Here is a 24,028-nt window from a genome sequence, read left to right on the forward strand (position 1 = left end):
CAAAAAAATGCCCAAGGGCATCAAGCAATTCAGTGGTAAATACCGATTTTTGCGACAAATGCACAGAAATGCTTAGAATTTGCTTGTAATGTCAATTCTGTGATTATTTCGTCAAATTGGAGCCTTTCACCGAGATTTCTTGGAGCCTTTGGACATATTCTGTTGTAACCTATTAGGCTGAGCACGAATATGACAAAGACAGTCAACAGAGAGGCTGGCAAGTACTGGATTTGGCGACAAAACCCCGTTTTTGGCTCAATTTCCATACAAAACGTCGAAATTTGGGCCAAATGTGGCCAAATTCGAGGCTTTCACCGACTCCTCTTGGATCCCTTGGCCCTATTTTGTTGTATCCTGTCAGGCTGAGCACGAATATGGCAAAGACAGTCAACAGAGAGGCTGGCAAGTACCGGATTTGGCGACAAAACCCCGTTTTTGGCTCAATTTCCATACAAAACGTCTAAATTTGGGCCAAATGTGGCCAAATTCGAGGCTTTCACCGACTCCCATTGGATCCCTTGGCCATATTTTGTTGTATCCTGTCAGGCTGAGCAAAAAATTGCCCAAGGGCATCAAGCAATTCAGTGGTAAGTACGGATTTATGCGACAAATGCACAGAAATGCTTAGAATTTGCTTGTAATGTCAATTCTGTGATTATTTCGTCAAATTGGAGCCTTTCACCGAGATTTCTTGGAGCCTTTGGACATATTCTGTTGTAACCTGTCAGGCTGAGCACGAATATGACAAAGACAGTCAACAGAGAGGCTGGCAAGTACCGGATTTGGCGACAAAACCCCGTTTTTGGCTCAATTTCCATTCAAAACGTCGAAATTTGGGCCAAATGTGGCCAAATTCGACGCTTTCACCGACTCCCATTGGATCCCTTGGCCATATTTTGTTGTATCCTGTCAGGCTGAGCAAAAAAATGCCCAAGGGCATCAAGCAATTCAGTGGTAAGTACCGATTTTTGCGACAAATGCACAGAAATGCTTAGAATTTGCTTGTAATGTCAATTCTGTGATTATTTCGTCAAATTGGAGCCTTTCACCGAGATTTCTTGGAGCCTTTGGACATATTCTGTTGTAACCTATTAGGCTGAGCACGAATATGACAAAGACAGTCAACAGAGAGGCTGGCAAGTACTGGATTTGGCGACAAAACCCCGTTTTTGGCTCAATTTCCATACAAAACGTCGAAATTTGGGCCAAATGTGGCCAAATTCGAGGCTTTCACCGACTCCTCTTGGATCTCTTGGCCCTATTTTGTTGTATCCTGTCAGGCTGAGCACGAATATGGCAAAGACAGTCAACAGAGAGGCTGGCAAGTACCGGATTTGGCGACAAAACCCCGTTTTTGGCTCAATTTCCTTAGAAAACGTCGAAATTTGGGCCAAATGTGGCCAAATTCGAGGCTTTCACCGACTCCCATTGGATCCCTTGGCCCTATTTTGTTGTATCCAGTCAGGCTGAGCAAAAAAATGCCCAAGGGCATCAAGCAATTCAGTGGTAAGTACCGATTTTTGCGACAAATGCACAGAAATGCTTAGAATTTGCTTGTAATGTCAATTCTGTGATTATTTCGTCAAATTGGAGCCTTTCACCGAGATTTCTTGGAGCCTTTGGACATATTCTGTTGTAACCTATCAGGCTGAGCACGAATATGACAAAGACAGTCAACAGAGAGGCTGGCAAGTACCGGATTTGGCGACAAAACCCCGTTTTTGGCTCAATTTCCATACAAAACGTCGAAATTTTGGCCAAATGTGGCCAAATTCGAGGCTTTCACCGACTCCTCTTGGATACCTTGGCCCTATTTTGTTGTATCCTGTCAGGCTGAGCACGAATATGGCAAAGACAGTCAACAGAGAGGCTGGCAAGTACCGGATTTGGCGACAAAACCCCGTTTTTGGCTCAATTTCCATACAAAACGTCGAAATTTGGGCCAAATGTGGCCAAATTCGAGGCTTTCACCGACTCCTCTTGGATCCATTGGCCCTATTTTGTTGTATCTTGTCAAGCTGAGCACGAAAATGACAAAGACAATCAACAGAGAGGCTGGCAAGTACCGGATTTGGCGACAAAACTCCGTTTTTGGCTCAATTTCCATAGAAAACGTCGAAATTTGGGCCAAATGTGGCCAAATTCGAGGCTTTCACCGACTCCCATTGGATCCCTTGGCCATATTTTGTTGTATCCTGTCAGGCTGAGCAAAAAAATGCCCAAGGGCATCAAGCAATTCAGTGGTAAGTACCGATTTTTGCGACAAATGCACAGAAATGCTTAGAATTTGCTTGTAATGTCAATTCTGTGATTATTTCGTCAAGTTGGAGCCTTTCACCGAGATTTCTTGGAGCCTTTGGACATATTCTGTTGTAACCTATCAAGCTGAGCACGGAAATGACAAAGACAATCAACAGAGAGGCTGGCAAGTACCGGATTTAACGACAAAACCCCGTTTTTGGCTCAATTTCCATACAAAACGTCGAAATTTGGGCCAAATGTGGCCAAATTCGAGGCTTTCACCGACTCCCATTGGATCCCTTGGCCATATTTTGTTGTATCCTGTCAGGCTGAGCAAAAAAATGCCCAAGGGCATCAAGCAATTCAGTGGTAAGTACCGATTTTTGCGACAAATGCACAGAAATGCTTAGAGTTTGCTTGTAATGTCAATTCTGTGATTATTTCGTCAAATTGGAGCCTTTCACCGAGATTTCTTGGAGCCTTTGGACATATTCTGTTGTAACCTATCAGGCTGAGCACGAAAATGACAAAGACAATCAACAGAGAGGCTGGCAAGTACCGGATTTGGCGACAAAACCCCGTTTTTGGCTCAATTTCCATACAAAACGTCGAAATTTGGGCCAAATGTGGCCAAATTCGAGGCTTTCACCGACTCCCATTGGATCCCTTGGCCATATTTTGTTGTATCCTGTCAGGCTGAGCAAAAAAATGCCCAAGGGCATCAAGCAATTCAGTGGTAAGTACCGATTTTTGCGACAAATGCACAGAAATGCTTTGAATTTGCTTGTAATGTCAATTCTGTGATTATTTCGTCAAATTGGAGCCTTTCACCGAGATTTCTTGGAGCCTTCGGACATATTCTGTTGTAACCTATCAGGCTGAGCACGAAAATGACAAAGACAATCAACAAAGAGGCTTGCAAGTACCGGATTTGGCGATAAAACCCCGTTTTTGGCTCAATTTCCATACAAAACGTCGAAATTTGGGCCAAATGTGGCCAAATTCGAGGCTTTCACCGACTCCTCTTGGATCCCTTGGCCCTATTTTGTTGTATCCTGTCAGGCTGAGCACGAAAATGACAAAGACAATCAACAGAGAGGCTGGCAAGTACCGGATTTGGCGACAAAACCCCGTTTTTGGCTCAATTTCCATACAAAACGTCGAAATTTGGGCCAAATGTGGCCAAATTCGAGGCTTTCACCGACTCCCATTGGATCCCTTGGCCATATTTTGTTGTATCCTGTCAGGCTGAGCAAAAAAATGCCCAAGGGCATCAAGCAATTCAGTGGTAAGTACCGATTTTTGCGACAAATGCACAGAAATGCTTAGAATTTGCTTGTAATGTCAATTCTGTGATTATTTCGTCAAATTGGAGCCTTTCACCGAGATTTCTTGGAGCCTTTGGACATATTCTGTTGTATCCTGTCAGGCTGAGCACGAATATGGCAAAGACAGTCAACAGAGAGGCTGGCAAGTACCGGATTTGGCGACAAAACCCCGTTTTTGGCTCAATTTCCATACAAAACGTCGAAATTTTGGCCAAATGTGGCCAAATTCGTGGCTTTCACCGACTCCTCTTGGATACCTTGGCCCTATTTGGTTGTATCCTGTCAGGCTGAGCACGAATATGGCAAAGACAGTCAACAGAGAGGCTGGCAAGTACCGGATTTGGCGACAAAACCCCGTTTTTGGCTCAATTTCCATACAAAACGTCGAAATTTGGGCCAAATGTGGCCAAATTCGAGGCTTTCACCGACTCCTCTTGGATCCCTTGGCCCTATTTTGTTGTATCCTGTCAAGCTGAGCACGAAAATGACAAAGACAATCAACAGAGAGGCTGGCAAGTACCGGATTTGGCGACAAAACCCCGTTTTTGGCTCAATTTCCATACAAAACGTCGAAATTTGGGCCAAATGTGGCCAAATTCGAGGCTTTCACCGACTCCCATTGGTTCCCTTGGCCATATTTTGTTGTATCCTGTCAGGCTGAGCAAAAAAATGCCCAAGGGCATCAAGCAATTCAGTGGTAAGTACCGATTTTTGCGACAAATGCACAGAAATGCTTAGAATTTGCTTGTAATGTCAATTCTGTGATTATTTCGTCAAATTGGAGCCTTTCACCGAGATTTCTTGGAGCCTTTGGACATATTCTGTTGTAACCTATCAGGCTGAGCACGAATATGACAAAGACAGTCAACAGAGAGGCTGGCAAGTACTGGATTTGGCGACAAAACCCCGTTTTTGGCTCAATTTCCATACAAAACGTCGAAATTTGGGCCAAATGTGGCCAAATTCGAGGCTTTCACCGACTCCTCTTGGATCCCTTGGCCCTATTTTGTTGTATCCTGTCAGGCTGAGCACGAATATGGCAAAGACAGTCAATAGAGAGGCTGGCAAGTACCGGATTTGGCGACAAAACCCCGTTTTTGGCTCAATTTCCATACAAAACGTCGAAATTTGGGCCAAATGTGGCCAAATTCGAGGCTTTCACCGACTCCTCTTGGATCCCTTGGCCCTATTTTGTTGTATCCTGTCAAGCTGAGAACGAAAATGACAAAGACAATCAACAGAGAGGCTGGCAAGTACCGGATTTGGCGACAAAACCCCGTTTTTGGCTCAATTTCCATAGAAAACGTCGAAATTTGGGCCAAATGTGGCCAAATTCGAGGCTTTCACCGACTCCCATTGGATCCCTTGGCCATATTTTGTTGTATCCTGTCAGGCTGAGCAAAAAAATGCCCAAGGGCATCAAGCAATTCAGTGGTAAGTACCGATTTTTGCGACAAATGCACAGAAATGCTTAGAATTTGCTTGTAATGTCAATTCTGTGATTATTTCGTCAAATTGGAGCCTTTCACCGAGATTTCTTGGAGCCTTTGGACATATTCTGTTGTAACCTATCAGGCTGAGCACGAAAATGACAAAGACAATCAACAGAGAGGCTGGCAAGTACCGAATTTGGCGACAAAACCCCGTTTTTGGCTCAATTTCCATACAAAACGTCGAAATTTGGACCAAATGTGGCCAAACTCGAGGCTTTCACCGACTCCCATTGGATCCCTTGGCCATATTTTGTTGTATCCTGTCAGGCTGAGCAAAAAAATGCCCAAGGGCATCAAGCAATTCAGTGGTAAGTACCGATTTTTGCGACAAATGCACAGAAATGCTTAGAATTTGCTTGTAATGTCAATTCTGTGATTATTTCGTCAAATTGGAGCCTTTCACGGAGATTTCTTGGAGCCTTTGGACATATTCTGTTGTAACCTATCAGGCTGAGCACGAAAATGACAAAGACAATCAACAGAGAGGCTGGCAAGTACCGGATTTGGCGACAAAACCCCGTTTTTGGCACAATTTCCATACAAAACGTCGAAATTTGGGCCAAATGTGGCCAAATTCGAGGCTTTCACCGACTCCTCTTGGATCCCTTGGCCCTATTTTGTTGTATCCTGTCAGGCTGAGCACGAAAATGACAAAGACAATCAACAGAGAGGCTGGCAAGTACCGGATTTGGCGACAAAACCACGTTTTTGGCTCAATTTCCATACAAAACGTCGAAATTTGGGCCAAATGTGGCCAAATTCGAGGCTTTCACCGACTCCCATTGGATCCCTTGGCCATATTTTGTTGTATCCTGTCAGGCTGAGCAAAAAAATGCCCAAGGGCATCAAGCAATTCAGTGGTAAGTACCGATTTTTGCGACAAATGCACAGAAATGCTTAGAATTTGCTTGTAATGTCAATTCTGTGATTATTTCGCCAAATTGGAGCCTTTCACCGAGATTTCTTGGAGCCTTTGGACATATTCTGTTGTAACCTATCAGGCTGAGCACGAATATGACAAAGACAGTCAACAGAGAGGCTGGCAAGTACCGGATTTGGCGACAAAACCCCGTTTTTGGCTCAATTTCCATACAAAACGTCGAAATTTTGGCAAAATGTGGCCAAATTGGAGGCTTTCACCGACTCCTCTTGGATACCTTGGCCCTATTTTGTTGTATCCTGTCAGGCTGAGCACGAATATGGCGAAGACAGACAACAGAGAGGCTGGCAAGTACCGGATTTGGCGACAAAACCCCGTTTTTGGCTCAATTTTCATACAAAACGTCGAAATTTGGGCCAAATGTGGCCTAATTCGAGGCTTTCACCGACTCCTCTTGGATCCCTTGGCCCTATTTTGTTGTATCCTGTCAGGCTGAGCAAAAAAATGCTCAAGGGCATCAAGCAATTCAGTGGTAAGTACCGATATTTGCGACAAATGCACAGAAATGCTTAGAATTTGCTTGTAATGTCAATTCTGTGATTATTTCGTCAAATTGGAGCCTTTCACCGAGATTTCTTGGAGCCTTTGGACATATTCTGTTGTAACCTATCAGGCTGAGCACGAATATGACAAAGACAGTCAACAGAGAGGCTGGCAAGTACTGGATTTGGCGACAAAACCCCGTTTTTGGCTCAATTTCCATACAAAACGTCGAAATTTGGGCCAAATGTGGCCAAATTCGAGGCTTTCACCGACTCCTCTTGGATCCCTTGGCCCTATTTTGTTGTATCCTGTCAGGCTGAGCACGAATATGGCAAAGACAGTCAATAGAGAGGCTGGCAAGTACCGGATTTGGCGACAAAACCCCGTTTTTGGCTCAATTTCCATACAAAACGTCGAAATTTGGGCCAAATGTGGCCAAATTCGAGGCTTTCACCGACTCCTCTTGGATCCCTTGGCCCTATTTTGTTGTATCCTGTCAAGCTGAGAACGAAAATGACAAAGACAATCAACAGAGAGGCTGGCAAGTACCGGATTTGGCGACAAAACCCCGTTTTTGGCTCAATTTCCATAGAAAACGTCGAAATTTGGGCCAAATGTGGCCAAATTCGAGGCTTTCACCGACTCCCATTGGATCCCTTGGCCATATTTTGTTGTATCCTGTCAGGCTGAGCAAAAAAATGCCCAAGGGCATCAAGCAATTCAGTGGTAAGTACCGATTTTTGCGACAAATGCACAGAAATGCTTAGAATTTGCTTGTAATGTCAATTCTGTGATTATTTCGTCAAATTGGAGCCTTTCACCGAGATTTCTTGGAGCCTTTGGACATATTCTGTTGTAACCTATCAGGCTGAGCACGAAAATGACAAAGACAATCAACAGAGAGGCTGGCAAGTACCGAATTTGGCGACAAAACCCCGTTTTTGGCTCAATTTCCATACAAAACGTCGAAATTTGGACCAAATGTGGCCAAATTCGAGGCTTTCACCGACTCCCATTGGATCCCTTGGCCATATTTTGTTGTATCCTGTCAGGCTGAGCAAAAAAATGCCCAAGGGCATCAAGCAATTCAGTGGTAAGTACCGATTTTTGCGACAAATGCACAGAAATGCTTAGAATTTGCTTGTAATGTCAATTCTGTGATTATTTCGTCAAATTGGAGCCTTTCACCGAGATTTCTTGGAGCCTTTGGACATATTCTGTTGTAACCTATCAGGCTGAGCACGAAAATGACAAAGACAATCAACAGAGAGGCTGGCAAGTACCGGATTTGGCGACAAAACCCCGTTTTTGGCACAATTTCCATACAAAACGTCGAAATTTGGGCCAAATGTGGCCAAATTCGAGGCTTTCACCGACTCCTCTTGGATCCCTTGGCCCTATTTTGTTGTATCCTGTCAGGCTGAGCACGAAAATGACAAAGACAATCAACAGAGAGGCTGGCAAGTACCGGATTTGGCGACAAAACCACGTTTTTGGCTCAATTTCCATACAAAACGTCGAAATTTGGGCCAAATGTGGCCAAATTCGAGGCTTTCACCGACTCCCATTGGATCCCTTGGCCATATTTTGTTGTATCCTGTCAGGCTGAGCAAAAAAATGCCCAAGGGCATCAAGCAATTCAGTGGTAAGTACCGATTTTTGCGACAAATGCACAGAAATGCTTAGAATTTGCTTGTAATGTCAATTCTGTGATTATTTCGCCAAATTGGAGCCTTTCACCGAGATTTCTTGGAGCCTTTGGACATATTCTGTTGTAACCTATCAGGCTGAGCACGAATATGACAAAGACAGTCAACAGAGAGGCTGGCAAGTACCGGATTTGGCGACAAAACCCCGTTTTTGGCTCAATTTCCATACAAAACGTCGAAATTTTGGCAAAATGTGGCCAAATTGGAGGCTTTCACCGACTCCTCTTGGATACCTTGGCCCTATTTTGTTGTATCCTGTCAGGCTGAGCACGAAAATGACAAAGACAATCAACAGAGAGGCTGGCAAGTACCGGATTTGGCGACAAAACCCCGTTTTTGGCTCAATTTCCATAGAAAACGTCGAAATTTGGGCCAAATGTGGCCAAATTCGAGGCTTTCACCGACTCCCATTGGATCCCTTGGCCATATTTTGTTGTATCTTGTCAGGCTGAGCAAAAAAATGCCCAAGGGCATCAAGCAATTCAGTGGTAAGTACCGATTTTTGCGACAAATGCACAGAAATGCTTAGAATTTGCTTGTAATGTCAATTCTGTGATTATTTCGTCAAATTGGAGCCTTTCACCGAGATTTCTTGGAGCCTTTGGACATATTCTGTTGTAACCTATCAGGCTGAGCACGAATATGACAAAGACAGTCAACAGAGAGGCTGGCAAGTACCGGATTTGGCGACAAAACCCCGTTTTTGGCTCAATTTCCATACAAAACGTCGAAATTTGGGCCAAATGTGGCCAAATTCGAGGCTTTCACCGACTCCTCTTGGATCCCTTGGCCCCATTTTGTTGTATCCTGTCAGGCTGAGCACGAAAATGACAAAGACAATCAACAGAGAGGCTGGCAAGTACCGGATTTGGCGACAAAACCCCGTTTTTGGCTCAATTTCCATACAAAACGTCGAAATTTGGGCCAAATGTGGCCAAATTCGAGGCTTTCACCGACTCCCATTGGATCCCTTGGCCATAATTTTTTGTATCCTGTCAGGCTGAGCAAAAAAATGCCCAAGGGCATCAAGCATTTCAGTGGTAAGTACCGATTTTTGCGACAAATGCACAGAAATGCTTAGAATTTGCTTGTAATGTCAATTCTGTGATTATTTCGTCAAATTGGAGCCTTTCACCGAGATTTCTTGGAGCCTTTGGACATATTCTGTTGTAACCTATCAGGCTGAGCACGAATATGACAAAGACAGTCAACAGAGAGGCTGGCAAGTACCGGATTTGGCGACAAAACCCCGTTTTTGGCTCAATTTCCATACAAAACGTCGAAATTTGGGCCAAATGTGGCCAAATTCGAGGCTTTCACCGACTCCTCTTGGATCCCTTGGCCCTATTTTGTTGTATCCTGTCAGGCTGAGCACGAAAATGACAAAGACAATCAACAGAGAGGCTGGCAAGTACCGGATTTGGCGACAAAACCCCGTTTTTGGCTCAATTTCCATACAAAACGTCGAAATTTGGGCCAAATGTGGCCAAATTCGAGGCTTTCACCGACTCCTCTTGGATCCCTTGGCCCTATTTTGTTGTATCCTGTCAGGCTGAGCACGAAAATGACAAAAACAATCAACAGAGAGGCTGGCAAGTACCGGATTTGGCGACAAAACCCCGTTTTTGGCTCAATTTCCATACAAAACGTCGAATTTTGGGCCAAATGTGGCCAAATTCGAGGCTTTCACCGACTCCCATTGCATCCCTTGGCCATATTTTGTTGTATCCTGTCAGGCTGAGCAAAAAAATGCCCAAGGGCATCAAGCAATTCAGTGGTAAGTACCGATATTTGCGACAAATGCACAGAAATGCTTAGAATTTGCTTGTAATGTCAATTCTGTGATTATTTCGTCAAATTGGAGCCTTTCACCGAGATTTCTTGGAGCCTTTGGACATATTCTGTTGTAACCTATCAGGCTGAGCACGAATATGACAAAGACAGTCAACAGAGAGGCTGGCAAGTACCGGATTTGGCGACAAAACCCCGTTTTTGGCTCAATTTCCATACAAAACGTCGAAATTTTGGCCAAATGTGGCCAAATTCGAGGCTTTCACCGACTCCTCTTGGATACCTTGGCCCTATTTTGTTGTATCCTGTCAGGCTGAGCACGAATATGGCAAAGACAGTCAACAGAGAGGCTGGCAAGTACCGGATTTGGCGACAAAACCCCGTTTTTGGCTCAATTTCCATACAAAACGTCGAAATTTGGGCCAAATGTGGCCAAATTCGAGGCTTTCACCGACTCCTCTTGGATCCCTTGGCCCTATTTTGTTGTATCCTGTCAGGCTGAGCACGAAAATGACAAAGACAATCAACAGAGAGGCTGGCAAGTACCGGATTTGGCGACAAAACCCCGTTTTTGGCTCAATTTCCATACAAAACGTCGAAATTTGGGCCAAATGTGGCCAAATTCGAGGCTTTCACCGACTCCTCTTGGATCCCTTGGCCCTATTTTGTTGTATCCTGTCAGGCTGAGCACGAATAAGGCAAAGACAGTCAACAGAGAGGCTGGCAAGTACCGGATTTGGCGACAAAACCCCGTTTTTGGCTCAATTTCCATAGAAAACGTCGAAATTTGGGCCAAATGTGGCCAAATTCGAGGCTTTCACCGACTCCCATTGGATCCCTTGGCCATATTTTGTTGTATCCTGTCAGGCTGAGCAAAAAAATGCCCAAGGGCATCAAGCAATTCAGTGGTAAGTACCGATTTTTGCGACAAATGCACAGAAATGCTTAGAATTTGCTTGTAATGTCAATTCTGTGATTATTTCGTCAAATTGGAGCCTTTCACCGAGATTTCTTGGAGCCTTTGGACATATTCTGTTGTAACCTGTCAGGCTGAGCACGAAAATGACAAAGACAATCAACAGAGAGGCTGGCAAGTACCGGATTTGGCGACAAAACCACGTTTTTGGCTCAATTTCCATACAAATCGTCGAAATTTGGGCCAAATGTGGCCAAATTCGAGGCTTTCACCGACTCCCATTGGATCCCTTGGCCATATTTTGTTGTATCCTGTCAGGCTGAGCAAAAAAATGCCCAAGGGCATCAAGCAATTCAGTGGTAAGTACCGATTTTTGCGACAAATGCACAGAAATGCTTAGAATTTGCTTGTAATGTCAATTCTGTGATTATTTCGTCAAATTGGAGCCTTTCACCGAGATTTCTTGGAGCCTTTGGACATATTCTGTTGTAACCTATCAGGCTGAGCACGAATATGACAAAGACAGTCAACAGAGAGGCTGGCAAGTACCGGATTTGGCGACAAAACCCCGTTTTTTGCTCAATTTCCATACAAAACGTCGAAATTTGGGCCAAATGTGGCCAAATTCGAGGCTTTCACCGACTCCTCTTGGATCCCTTGGCCCTATTTTGTTGTATCCTGTCAGGCTGAGCACGAAAATGACAAAGACAATCAACAGAGAGGCTGGCAAGTACCGGATTTGGCGACAAAACCCCGTTTTTGGCTCAATTTCCATACAAAACGTCGAAATTTGGGCCAAATGTGGCCAAATTCGAGGCTTTCACCAACTCCTCTTCGATCCCTTGGCCCTATTTTGTTGTATCCTGTCAGGCTGAGCACGAATATGGCAAAGACAGTCAACAGAGAGGCTGGCAAGTACCGGATTTGGCGACAAAACCACGTTTTTGGCTCAATTTCCATACAAATCGTCGAAATTTGGGCCAAATGTGGCCAAATTCGAGGCTTTCACCGACTCCCATTGGATCCCTTGGCCATATTTTGTTGTATCCTGTCAGGCTGAGCAAAAAAATGCCCAAGGGCATCAAGCAATTCAGTGGTAAGTACCGATTTTTGCGACAAATGCACAGAAATGCTTAGAATTTGCTTGTAATGTCAATTCTGTGATTATTTCGTCAAATTGGAGCCTTTCACCGAGATTTCTTGGAGCCTTTGGACATATTCTGTTGTAACCTATCATGCTGAGCACGAAAATGACAAAGACAATCAACAGAGAGGCTGGCAAGTACCGGATTTGGCGACAAAACCCCGTTTTTGGCTCAATTTCCATACAAAACGTCGAAATTTGGGCCAAATGTGGCCAAATTCGAGGCTTTCACCGACTCCTCTTGGATCCATTGGCCCTATTTTGTTGTATCCTGTCAGGCTGAGCACGAAAATGACAAAGACAATCAACAGAGAGGCTGGCAAGTACCGGATTTGGCGACAAAACCCCGTTTTTGGCTCAATTTCCATACAAAACGTCGAAATTTGGGCCAAATGTGGCCAAATTCGAGGCTTTCACCGACTCCCATTGGATCCCTTGGCCATATTTTGTTGTATCCTGTCAGGCTGAGCAAAAAAATGCCCAAGGGCATCAAGCAATTCAGTGGTAAGTACCGATTTTTGCGACAAATGCACAGAAATGCTTAGAATTTGCTTGTAATGTCAATTCTGTGATTATTTCGTCAAATTGGAGCCTTTCACCGAGATTTCTTGGAGCCTTTGGACATATTCTGTTGTAACCTATCAGGCTGAGCACGAATATGACAAAGACAGTCAACAGAGAGGCTGGCAAGTACCGGATTTGGCGACAAAACCCCGTTTTTGGCTCAATTTCCATACAAAACGTCGAAATTTGGGCCAAATGTGGCCAAATTCGAGGCTTTCACCGACTCCTCTTGGATCCCTTGGCCCTACTTTGTTGTATCCTGTCAGGCTGAGCACGAAAATGACAAAGACAGTCAACAGAGAGGCTGGCAAGTACTGGATTTGGCGACAAAACCCCGTTTTTGGCTCAATTTCCATACAAAACGTCGAAATTTGGGCCAAATGTGGCCAAATTCGAGGCTTTCACCGACTCCTCTTGGATCCCTTGGCCCTATTTTGTTGTATCCTGTCAGGCTGAGCACGAATATGGCAAAGACAGTCAACAGAGAGGCTGGCAAGTACCGGATTTGGCGACAAAACCCCGTTTTTTGCTCAATTTCCATACAAAACGTCGAAATTTGGGCCAAATGTGGCCAAATTCGAGGCTTTCACCGACTCCCATTGGATCCCTTGGCCATATTTTGTTGTATCCTGTCAGGCTGAGCAAAAAAATGCCCAAGGGCATCAAGCAATTCAGTGGTAAGTACCGATTTTTGCGACAAATGCACAGAAATGCTTAGAATTTGCTTGTAATGTCAATTCTGTGATTATTTCGTCAAATTGGAGCCTTTCACCGAGATTTCTTGGAGCCTTTGGACATATTCTGTTGTAACCTATCAGGCTGAGCACGAATATGACAAAGACAGTCAACAGAGAGGCTGGCAAGTACCGGATTTGGCGACAAAACCCCGTTTTTGGCTCAATTTCCATACAAAACGTCGAAGTTTTGGCCAAATGTGGCCAAATTCGAGGCTTTCACCGACTCCTCTTGGATACCTTGGCCCTATTTTGTTGTATCCTGTCAGGCTGAGCACGAATATGGCAAAGACAGTCAACAGAGAGGCTGGCAAGTACCGGATTTGGCGACAAAACCCTGTTTTTGGCTCAATTTCCGTACAAAACGTCGAAATTTGGGCCAAATGTGGCCAAATTCGAGGCTTTTACCGACTCCTCTTGGATCCCTTGGCCCTATTTTGTTGTATCCTGTCAGGCTGAGCACGAAAATGACAAAGACAATCAACAGAGAGGCTGGCAAGTACCGGATTTGGCGACAAAACCCCGTTTTTGGCTCAATTTCCATACAAAACGTCGAAATTTGGGCCAAATGTGGCCAAATTCGAGGCTTTCACCGACTCCCATTGGATCCCTTGGCCATATTTTGTTGTATCCTGTCAGGCTGAGCAAAAAAATGCCCAAGGGCATCAAGCAATTCAGTGGTAAGTACCGATTTTTGCGACAAATGCACAGAAATGCTTAGAATTTGCTTGTAATGTCAATTCTGTGATTATTTCGTCAAATTGGAGCCTTTCACCGAGATTTCTTGGAGCCTTTGGACATATTCTGTTGTAACCTATCAGGCTGAGCACGAAAATGACAAAGACAATCAACAGAGAGGCTGGCAAGTACCGGATTTGGCGACAAAACCCCGTTTTTGGCTCAATTTCCATACAAAACGTCGAAATTTGGGCCAAATGTGGCCAAATTCGAGGCTTTCACCGACTCCTCTTGGATCCCTTGGCCATATTTTGTTGTATCCTGTCAGGCTGAGTACGAAAATGCCAAAGACAATCAACAGAGAGGCTGGCAAGTACCGGATTTGGCGACAAAACCCCGTTTTTGGCTCAATTTCCATAGAAAACGTCGAAATTTGGACCAAATGTGGCCAAACTCGAGGCTTTCACCGACTCCCATTGGATCCCTTGGCCATATTTTGTTGTATCCTGTCAGGCTGAGCAAAAAAATGCGCAAGGGCATCAAGCAATTCAGTGGTAAGTACCGATTTTTGCGACAAATGCACAGAAATGCTTAGAATTTGCTTGTAATGTCAATTCTGTGATTATTTAGTCAAATTGGAGCCTTTCACCGAGATTTCTTGGAGCCTTTGGACATATTCTGTTGTAACCTATCAGGCTGAGCACGAATATGACAAAGACAGTCAACAGAGAGGCTGGCAAGTACCGGATTTGGCGACAAAACCCCGTTTTTGGCTCAATTTCCATACAAAACGTCGAAATTTGGGCCAAATGTGGCCAAATTCGAGGCTTTCACCGACTCCTCTTGGATCCCTTGGCCCTATTTTGTTGTATCCTGTCAAGCTGAGCACGAAAATGACAAAGACAATCAACAGAGAGGCTGGCAAGTACCGGATTTGGCGACAAAACCCCGTTTTTGGCTCAATTTCCTTAGAAAACGTCGAAATTTGGGCCAAATGTGGCCAAATTCGAGGCTTTCACCGACTCCCATTGGATCCCTTGGCCATATTTTGTTGTATCCTGTCAGGCTGAGCAAAAAAATGCCCAAGGGCATCAAGCAATTCAGTGGTAAGTACCGATATTTGCGACAAATGCACAGAAATGCTTAGAATTTGCTTGTAATGTCAATTCTGTGATTATTTCGTCAAATTGGAGCCTTTCACCGAGATTTTTGGAGCCTTTGGACATATTCTGTTGTAACCTATCAGGCTGAGCACGAATATGACAAAGACAGTCAACAGAGAGGCTGGCAAGTACCGGATTTGGCGACAAAACCCCGTTTTTGGCTCAATTTCCATACAAAACGTCGAAATTTGGGCCAAATGTGGCCAAATTCGAGGCTTTCACCACTTCCTCTTGGATCCCTTGGCCCTATTTTTTTGTATCCTGTCAGGCTGAGCACGAATATGGCAAAGACAGTCAACAGAGAGGCTGGCAAGTACCGGATTTGGCGACAAAACCCCGTTTTTGGCTCAATTTCCATACAAAACGTCGAAATTTTGGCCAAATGTGGCCAAGTTCGAGGCTTTCACCGACTCCTCTTGGATCCCTTGGCCCTATTTTGTTGTATCCTGTCAGGCTGAGCACGAAAATGACAAAGACAATCAACAGAGAGGCTGGCAAGTACCGGATTTGGCGACAAAACCCCGTTTTTGGCTCAATTTCCATAGAAAACGTCGAAATTTGGGCCAAATGAGGCCAAATTCGAGGCTTTCACCGACTCCCATTGGATCCCTTGGCCATATTTTGTTGTATCCTGTCAGGCTGAGCAAAAAAATGCCCAAGGGCATCAAGCAATTCAGTGGTAAGTACCGATATTTGCGACAAATGCACAGAAATGCTTAGAATTTGCTTGTAATGTCAATTCTGTGATTATTTCGTCAAATTGGAGCCTTTCACCGAGATTTCTTGGAGCCTTTGGACATATTCTGTTGTAACCTATCAGGCTGAGCACGAATATGACAAAGACAAACAACAGAGAGGCTGGCAAGTACCGGATTTGGCGACAAAACCCCGTTTTTGGCTCAATTTCCATACAAAACGTCGAAATTTGGGCCAAATGTGGCCAAATTCGAAGCTTTCACCAACTTCTCTTGGATCCCTTGGCCCTATTTTGTTGTATCCTGTCAGGCTGAGCACGAATATGGCAAAGACAGTCAACAGAGAGGCTGGCAAGTACCGGATTTGGCGACAAAACCCCGTTTTTGGCTCAATTTCCATACAAAACGTCGAAATTTGGGCCAAATGTGGCCAAATTCGAGGCTTTCACCGACTCTCATTGGATCCCTTGGCCATATTTTGTTGTATCCTGTCAGGCTGAGCAAAAAAATGCCCAAGGGCATCAAGCAATTCAGTGGTAAGTACCGATTTTTGCGACAAATGCACAGAAATGCTTAAAATTTGCTTGTAATGTCAATTCTGTGATTATTTCGTCAATATGGAGCCTTTCACCGAGATTTCTTGGAGCCTTTGGACATATTCTGTTGTAACCTATCAGGCTGAGCACGAATATGACAAAGACAGTCAACAGAGAGGCTGGCAAGTACCGGATTTGGCGACAAAACCCCGTTTTTGGCTCAATTTCCATACAAAACGTCGAAATTTGGGCCAAATGTGGCCAAATTCGAGGCTTTCACCGACTCCTCTTGGATCCCTTGGCCCTATTTTGTTGTATCCTGTCAGGCTGAGTACGAAAATGCCAAAGACAATCAACAGAGAGGCTGGCAAGTACCGGATTTGGCGACAAAACCCCGTTTTTGGCTCAATTTCCATAGAAAACGTCGAAATTTGGGCCAAATGTGGCCAAATTCGAGGGTTTCACCGACTCCCATTGGATCCCTTGGCCATATTTTGTTGTATCCTGTCAGGCTGAGCAAAAAAATGCCCAAGGGCATCAAGCAATTCAGTGGTAAGTACCGATTTTTGCGACAAATGCACAGAAATGCTTAGAATTTGCTTGTAATGTCAATTCTGTGATTATTTCGTCAAATTGGAGCCTTTCACCGAGATTTCTTGGAGCCTTTGGACATATTCTGTTGTAACCTATCAGGCTGAGCACGAATATGACAAAGACAGTCAACAGAGAGGCTGGCAAGTACCGGATTTGGCGACAAAACCCCGTTATTGGCTCAATTTCCATACAAAACGTCGAAATTTGGGCCAAATGTGGCCAAATTCGAGGCTTTCACCGACTCCTCTTGGATCCCTTGGCCCTATTTTGTTGTATCCTGTCAGGCTGAGCACGAATATGGCAAAGACAGTCAACAGAGAGGCTGGCAAGTACCGGATTTGGCGACAAAACCCCGTTTTTGGCTCAATTTCCATAGAAAACGTCGAAATTTGGGCCAAATGTGGCCAAATTCGAGGCTTTCACCGACTCCCATTGGATCCCTTGGCCATATATTGTTGTATCCTGTCAGGCTGAGCAAAAAAATGCTCAAGGGCATCAAGCAATTCAGTGGTAAGTACCGATTTTTGCGACAAATGCACAGAAATGCTTAGAATTTGCTTGTAATGTCAATTCTGTGATTATTTCGTCAAATTGGAGCCTTTCACCGAGATTTCTTGGAGCCTTTGGACATATTCTGTTGTAACCTATCAGGCTGAGCACGAATATGACAAAGACAGTCAACAGAGAGGCTGGCAAGTACCGGATTTGGCGACAAAACCCCGTTTTTGGCTCAATTTCCATACAAAACGTCGAAATTTGGGCCAAATGTGGCCAAATTCGAGGCTTTCACCGACTCCTCTTGGATCCCTTGGCCCTATTTTGTTGTATCCTGTCAGGCTGAGCACGAAAATGACAAAGACAATCAACAGAGAGGCTGGCAAGTACCGGATTTGGCGACAAAACCCCGTTTTTGGCTCAATTTCCATAGAAAACGTCGAAATTTGGGCCAAATGTGGCCAAATTCGAGGCTTTCACCGACTCCCATTGGATCCCTTGGCCATATTTTGTTGTATCTTGTCAGGCTGAGCAAAAAAATGCCCAAGGGGATCAAGGAATTCAGTGGTATGTACCGATATTTGCGACAAATGCACAGAAATGCTTAGAATTTGCTTGTAATGTCAATTCTGTGATTATTTCGACAAATTGGAGCCTTTCACCGAGATTTCTCGGAGCCTTTGGACATATTCTGTTGTAACCTATCAGACTGAGCACGAATATGACAAAGACAAACAACAGAGAGGCTGGCAAGTACCGGATTTGGCGACAAAACCCCGTTTTTGGCTCAATTTCCATACAAAACGTCGAAATTTAGGCCAAATGTGACCAAATTCGAGGCTTTCACCAACTCCTCTTGGATCCCTTGGCCCTATTTTGTTGTATCCTGTCAGGCTGAGCACGAAAATGACAAAGACAATCAACAGAGAGGCTGGCAAGTACTGGATTTGGCGACAAAACCCCGTTTTTGGCTCAATTTCCATACAAAACGTCGAAATTTGGGCCAAATGTGGCCAAATTCGAGGCTTTCACCGACTCCCATTGGATCCCTTGGCCATATTTTGTTGTATCCTGTCAGGCTGAGCAAAAAAATGCCCAAGGGCATCAAGCAATTCAGTGGTAAGTACCGATTTTTGCGACAAATGCACAGAAATGCTTAGAATTTGCTTGTAATGTCAATTCTGTGATTATTTCGTCAAATTGGAGCCTTTCACCGAGATTTCTTGGAGCCTTTGGACATATTCTGTTGTAACCTATCAGGCTGAGCACGAATATGACAAAGACAGTCAACAGAGAGGCTGGCAAGTACCGGATTTGGCGACAAAACCCCGTTTTTGGCTCAATTTCCATACAAAACGTCGAAATTTGGGCCAAATGTGGCCAAATTCGAGGCTTTCACCGACTCCTCTTGGATCCCTTGGCCCTATTTTGTTGTATCCTGTCAGGCTGAGCACGAAAATGACAAAGACAATCAACAGAGAGGCTGGCAAGTACCGGATTTGGCGACAAAACCCCGTTTTTGGCTCAATTTCCATACAAAACGTCGAAATTTGGGCCAAATGTGGCCAAATTCGAGGCTTTCACCGACTCCCATTGGATCCCATGGCCATATTTTGTTGTATCCTGTCAAGCTGAGCAAAAAATTGCTCAAGGGCATCAAGCAATTCAGTGGTAAGTACCGATTTTTGCGACAAATGCACAGAAATGCTTAGAACTTGCTTGTAATGTCAATTCCGTGATTATTTCGTCAAATTGGAGCCTTTCACCGAGATTTCTTGGAGCCTTTGGACATATTCTGTTGTAACCTATCAGGCTGAGGACGAAAATGACAAAGACAATCAACAGAGAGGCTGGCAAGTACCGGATTTAGCGACAAATGCACAGAAATGCTAAGAATTTGCTTGTAATGTCAATTCTGTGATTATTTCGTCAAATTGGAGCCTTTCACCGAGATTTCTTGGAGCCTTTGGACATATTCTGTTGTAACCTATCAGGCTGAGCACGAATAAGACAAAGACAGTCAACAGAGAGGCTGGCAAGTACCGGATTTGGCGACAAAACCCCGTTTTTGGCTCAATTTCCATACAAAACGTTGAAAATTGGGCCAAATGTGGCCAAATTCGAGGCTTTCACCGACTCCTCTTGGATCCCTTGGCCCTAGTTTGTTGTATCCTGTCAGGCTGAGCACGAATATGGCAAAGACAGTCAACAGAGAGGCTTGCAAAAACCGGAATTGGCGACAAAACCCCGTTTTTGGCTCAATTTCCATACAAAACGTCGAAATTTAGGCCAAATGTGACCAAATTCGAGGCTTTCACCAACTCCTCTTGGATCCCTTGGCCCTATTTTGTTGTATCCTGTCAGGCTGAGCACGAAAATGACAAAGACAATCAACAGAGAGGCTGGCAAGTACCGGATTTGGCGACAAAACCCCGTTTTTGGCTCAATTTCCATACAAAACGTCGAAATTTGGGCCAAATGTGGCCAAATTCGAGGCTTTCACCGACTCCCATTGGATCCCTTGGCCATATTTTGTTGTATCCTGTCAGGCTGAGCAAAAAAATGCCCAAGGGCATCAAGCAATTCAGTGGTAAGTACCGATTTTTGCGACAAATGCACAGAAACGCTTAGAATTTGCTTGTAATGTCAATTCTGTGATTATTTCGTCAAATTGGAGCCTTTCACCGAGATTTCTTGGAGCCTTAGGACATATTCTGTTGTAACCTATCAGGCTGAGCACAAAAATGACAAAGACAATCAACAGAGAGGCTGGCAAGTACCGGATTTGGCGACAAAACCCCGTTTTTGGCTCAATTTCCATACAAAACGTCGAAATTTGGGCCAAATGTGGCCAAATTCGAGGCTTTCACCGACTCCTCTTGGATCCCTTGGCCCTATTTTGTTGTATCCTGTCAGGCTGAGCACGAAAATGACAAAGACAATCAACAGAGAGGCTGGCAAGTACCGGATTTGGCGACAAAACCCCGCTTTTGGCTCAATTTCCATAGAAAACGTCGAAATTTGGGCCAAATGTGGCCAAATTCGAGGCTTTCACCGACTCCCATTGGATCCCTTGGCCATATTTTGTTGTATCCTGTCAGGCTGAGCAAAAAAATGCCCAAGGGCATCAAGCAATTTAGTGGTAAGTACCGATTTTTGCGACAAATGCACAGAAATGCTTAGAATTTGCTTGTAATGTCAATTCTGTGATTATTTCGTCAAATTGGAGCCTTTCACCGAGATTTCTTGGAGCCTTTGGACATATTCTGTTGTAACCTATCAGGCTGAGCACGAATATGACAAAGACAGTCAACAGAGAGGCTGGCAAGTACCGGATTTGGCGACGAAACCCCGTTTTTGGCTCAATTTCCATACAAAACGTCGAAATTTGGGCCAAATGTGGCCAAATTCGAGGCTTTCACCAACTCCTCTTGGATCCCTTGGCCCTATTTTGTTGTATCCTGTCAGGCTGAGCACGAAAATGACAAAGACAATCAACAGAGAGGCTGGCAAGTACCGGATTTGGCGACAAAACCCCGCTTTTGGCTCAATTTCCATAGAAAACGTCGAAATTTGGGCCAAATGTGGCCAAATTCGAGGCTTTCACCGACTCCCATTGGATCCCTTGGCCATATTTTGTTGTATCCTGTCAGGCTGAGCAAAAAAATGCCCAAGGGCATCAAGCAATTTAGTGGTAAGTACCGATTTTTGCGACAAATGCACAGAAATGCTTAGAATTTGCTTGTAATGTCAATTCTGTGATTATTTCGTCAAATTGGAGCCTTTCACCGAGATTTCTTGGAGCCTTTGGACATATTCTGTTGTAACCTATCAGGCTGAGCACGAATATGACAAAGACAGTCAACAGAGAGGCTGGCAAGTACCGGATTTGGCGACGAAACCCCGTTTTTGGCTCAATTTCCATACAAAACGTCGAAATTTGGGCCAAATGTGGCCAAATTCGAGGCTTTCACCAACTCCTCTTGGATCCCTTGGCCCTATTTTGTTGTATCCTGTCAGGCTGAGCACGAAAATGACAAAGACAGTCAACAGAGAGGCTGGCAAGTACCGGATTTGGCGACAAAACCCCGTTTTTGGCTCAATTTCCATACAAAACGTCGAAATTTGGGCCAAATGTGGCCAAATTCGAGGCTTTCACCGACTCCTCTTGGATCCCTTGGCCCTATTTTGTTGTATCCTGTCAAGCTGAGCACGAATATGGCAAAGACAGTCAACAGAGAGGCTGGCAAGTACCGGATTTGGCGACAAAACCCCGTTTTTGGCTCAATTTCCATACAAAACGTCGAAATTTGGGCCAAATGTGGCTAACATCGAGGATTTCACCGACTCCCATTGGATCCCTTGGCCATATTTTGTTGTATCCTGTCAGGCTGAGCAAAAAAATGCCCAAGGGCATCAAGCAATTCAGTGGTAAGTACCGATTTTTGCGACAAATGCACAGAAATGCTTAGAATTTGCTTGTAATGTCAATTCTGTGATTATTTCGTCAAATTGGAGCCTTTCACCGAGATTTCTTGGAGCCTTTGGACATATTCTGTTGTAACCTATCAGGCTGAGCACGAATATGACAAAGACAGTCAACAGAGAGGCTGGCAAGTACCGGATTTGGCGACAAAACCCCGTTTTTGGCTCAATTTCCATACAAAACGTCGAAATTTGGGCCAAATGTGGCCAAATTCGAAGCTTTCACCGACTCCTCTTGGATCCCTTGGCCCTATTTTGTTGTATCCTGTCAGGCTGAGCACGAAAATGACAAAGACAATTAACAGAGAGGCTGGCAAGTACCGGATTTGGCGACAAAACCCCGTTTTTGGCTCAATTTCCATAGAAAACGTCGAAATTTGGGCCAAATGTGGCCAAATTCGAGGCTTTCACCGACTCCCATTGGATCCCTTGGCCATATTTTGTTGTATCCTGTCAGGCTGAGCAAAAAAATGCCCAAGGGCATCAAGCAATTTAGTGGTAAATACCGATTTTTGCGACAAATGCACAGAAATGCTTAGAATTTGCTTGTAATGTCAATTCTGTGATTATTTCGTCAAATTGGAGCCTTTCACCGAGATTTCTTGGAGCCTTTGGACATATTCTGTTGTAACCTATCAGGCTGAGCACGAATATGACAAAGACAGTCAACAGAGAGGCTGGCAAGTACCGGATTTGGCGACAAAACCCCGTTTTTGGCTCAATTTCTATACAAAACGTCGAAATTTGGGCCAAATGTGGCCAAATTCGAGGCTTTCACCTACTCCCATTGGATCCTTTGGCCATATTTTGTTGTACCTTGTCAGGCTGAGCAAAAAATTACCCAAGGGCATCAAGCAATTCAGTGGTAAGTACCGATTTTTGCGACAAATGCACAGAAATGCTTAGAATTTGCTTGTAATGTCAATTCTGTGATTATTTCGTCAAATTGGAGCCTTTCACCGAGATTTCTTGGAGCCTTTGGACATATTCTGTTGTAACCTATCAGGCTGAGCACGAAAATGACAAAGACAATCAACAGAGAGGCTGGCAAGTACCGGATTTGGCGACAAAACCCCGTTTTTGGCTCAATTTCCATACAAAACGTCGATATTTGGGCCAAATGTGGCCAAATTCGAGGCTTTCACCGACTCCTCTTGGATCCCTTGGCCCTATTTTGTTGTATCCTGTCAGGCTGAGCACGAAAATGACAAAGACAATCAACAGAGAGGCTGGCAAGTACCGGATTTGGCGACAAAACCCCGTTTTCGGCTCAATTTCCATACAAAACGTCGAAATTTGGGCCAAATGTGGCCAAATTCGAGGCTTTCACCGACTCCCATTGGATCCTTTGGCCATATTTTGTTGTACCCTGTCAGGCTGAGCAAAAATTTGCCCAAGGGCATCAAGCAATTCAGTGGTTAGTACCGATTTTTGCGACAAATGCACAGATATGCTTAGAATTTGCTAGTAATGTCAATTCTATGATTATTTCGTCAAATTGGAGCTTTTCACCGAGGTTTCTTGGAGCCTTTTGACATATTCTGTTGTAACCTATCAGGCTGAGCACGAAAATGACAAAGACAATCAACAGAGAGGCTGGCAAGTACCGGATTGGGTGACAAATCCCCGTTTTTGGCTCTTTTTTCATACAAAACGTCGAAATTTGGGCCAGATATGGCCAAATTCGAGGCTTTCACTGACTCCCATTGGATCCCTTGTCCATAATTTCTTTCATCCTGTCAGGTTGAGCCAAAAAATGTTTAAGGGCATTAAGCAATTCAGTTGTAAGTAGGGGAGAGTTGCCTTAATTGGAACACTTTAGGAAAAAATATTTATTAACCAAAGATGGCTTAACTATGAAAACATTTATGAAATAAATAATATAGATATACAACCGTACTATGCTTTTTTTAATGATTCGACTCTATTGATCGCACCCTTATTGGATATAAACTTTGATTTTTCAAGGCACCATTTTATTCCAATAAAGGCAACTGGTCTCCTTGAATGGAACACATATATTCTTTAATTAGAACAGT

General features: G+C 44.2%; 1 pseudogene across 1 annotated transcript in view; it reads right to left on the bottom strand.

The window, feature by feature from the left end:
- The window catches only part of LOC149886075 (uncharacterized), a 403,391-nt pseudogene that overhangs the window by 290,599 nt on the left and 88,764 nt on the right, over positions 1-24,028 (bottom strand). The gene's annotated exons all lie outside the window — the stretch shown is intronic.

This window comes from Hydra viridissima, unplaced genomic scaffold (assembly GCF_058129835.1).
Source record: "Hydra viridissima isolate aposymbiotic clone 2 unplaced genomic scaffold, HvirCarnegie_v1 scaffold_7, whole genome shotgun sequence".
NCBI lineage: Eukaryota > Metazoa > Cnidaria > Hydrozoa > Anthoathecata > Hydridae > Hydra > Hydra viridissima.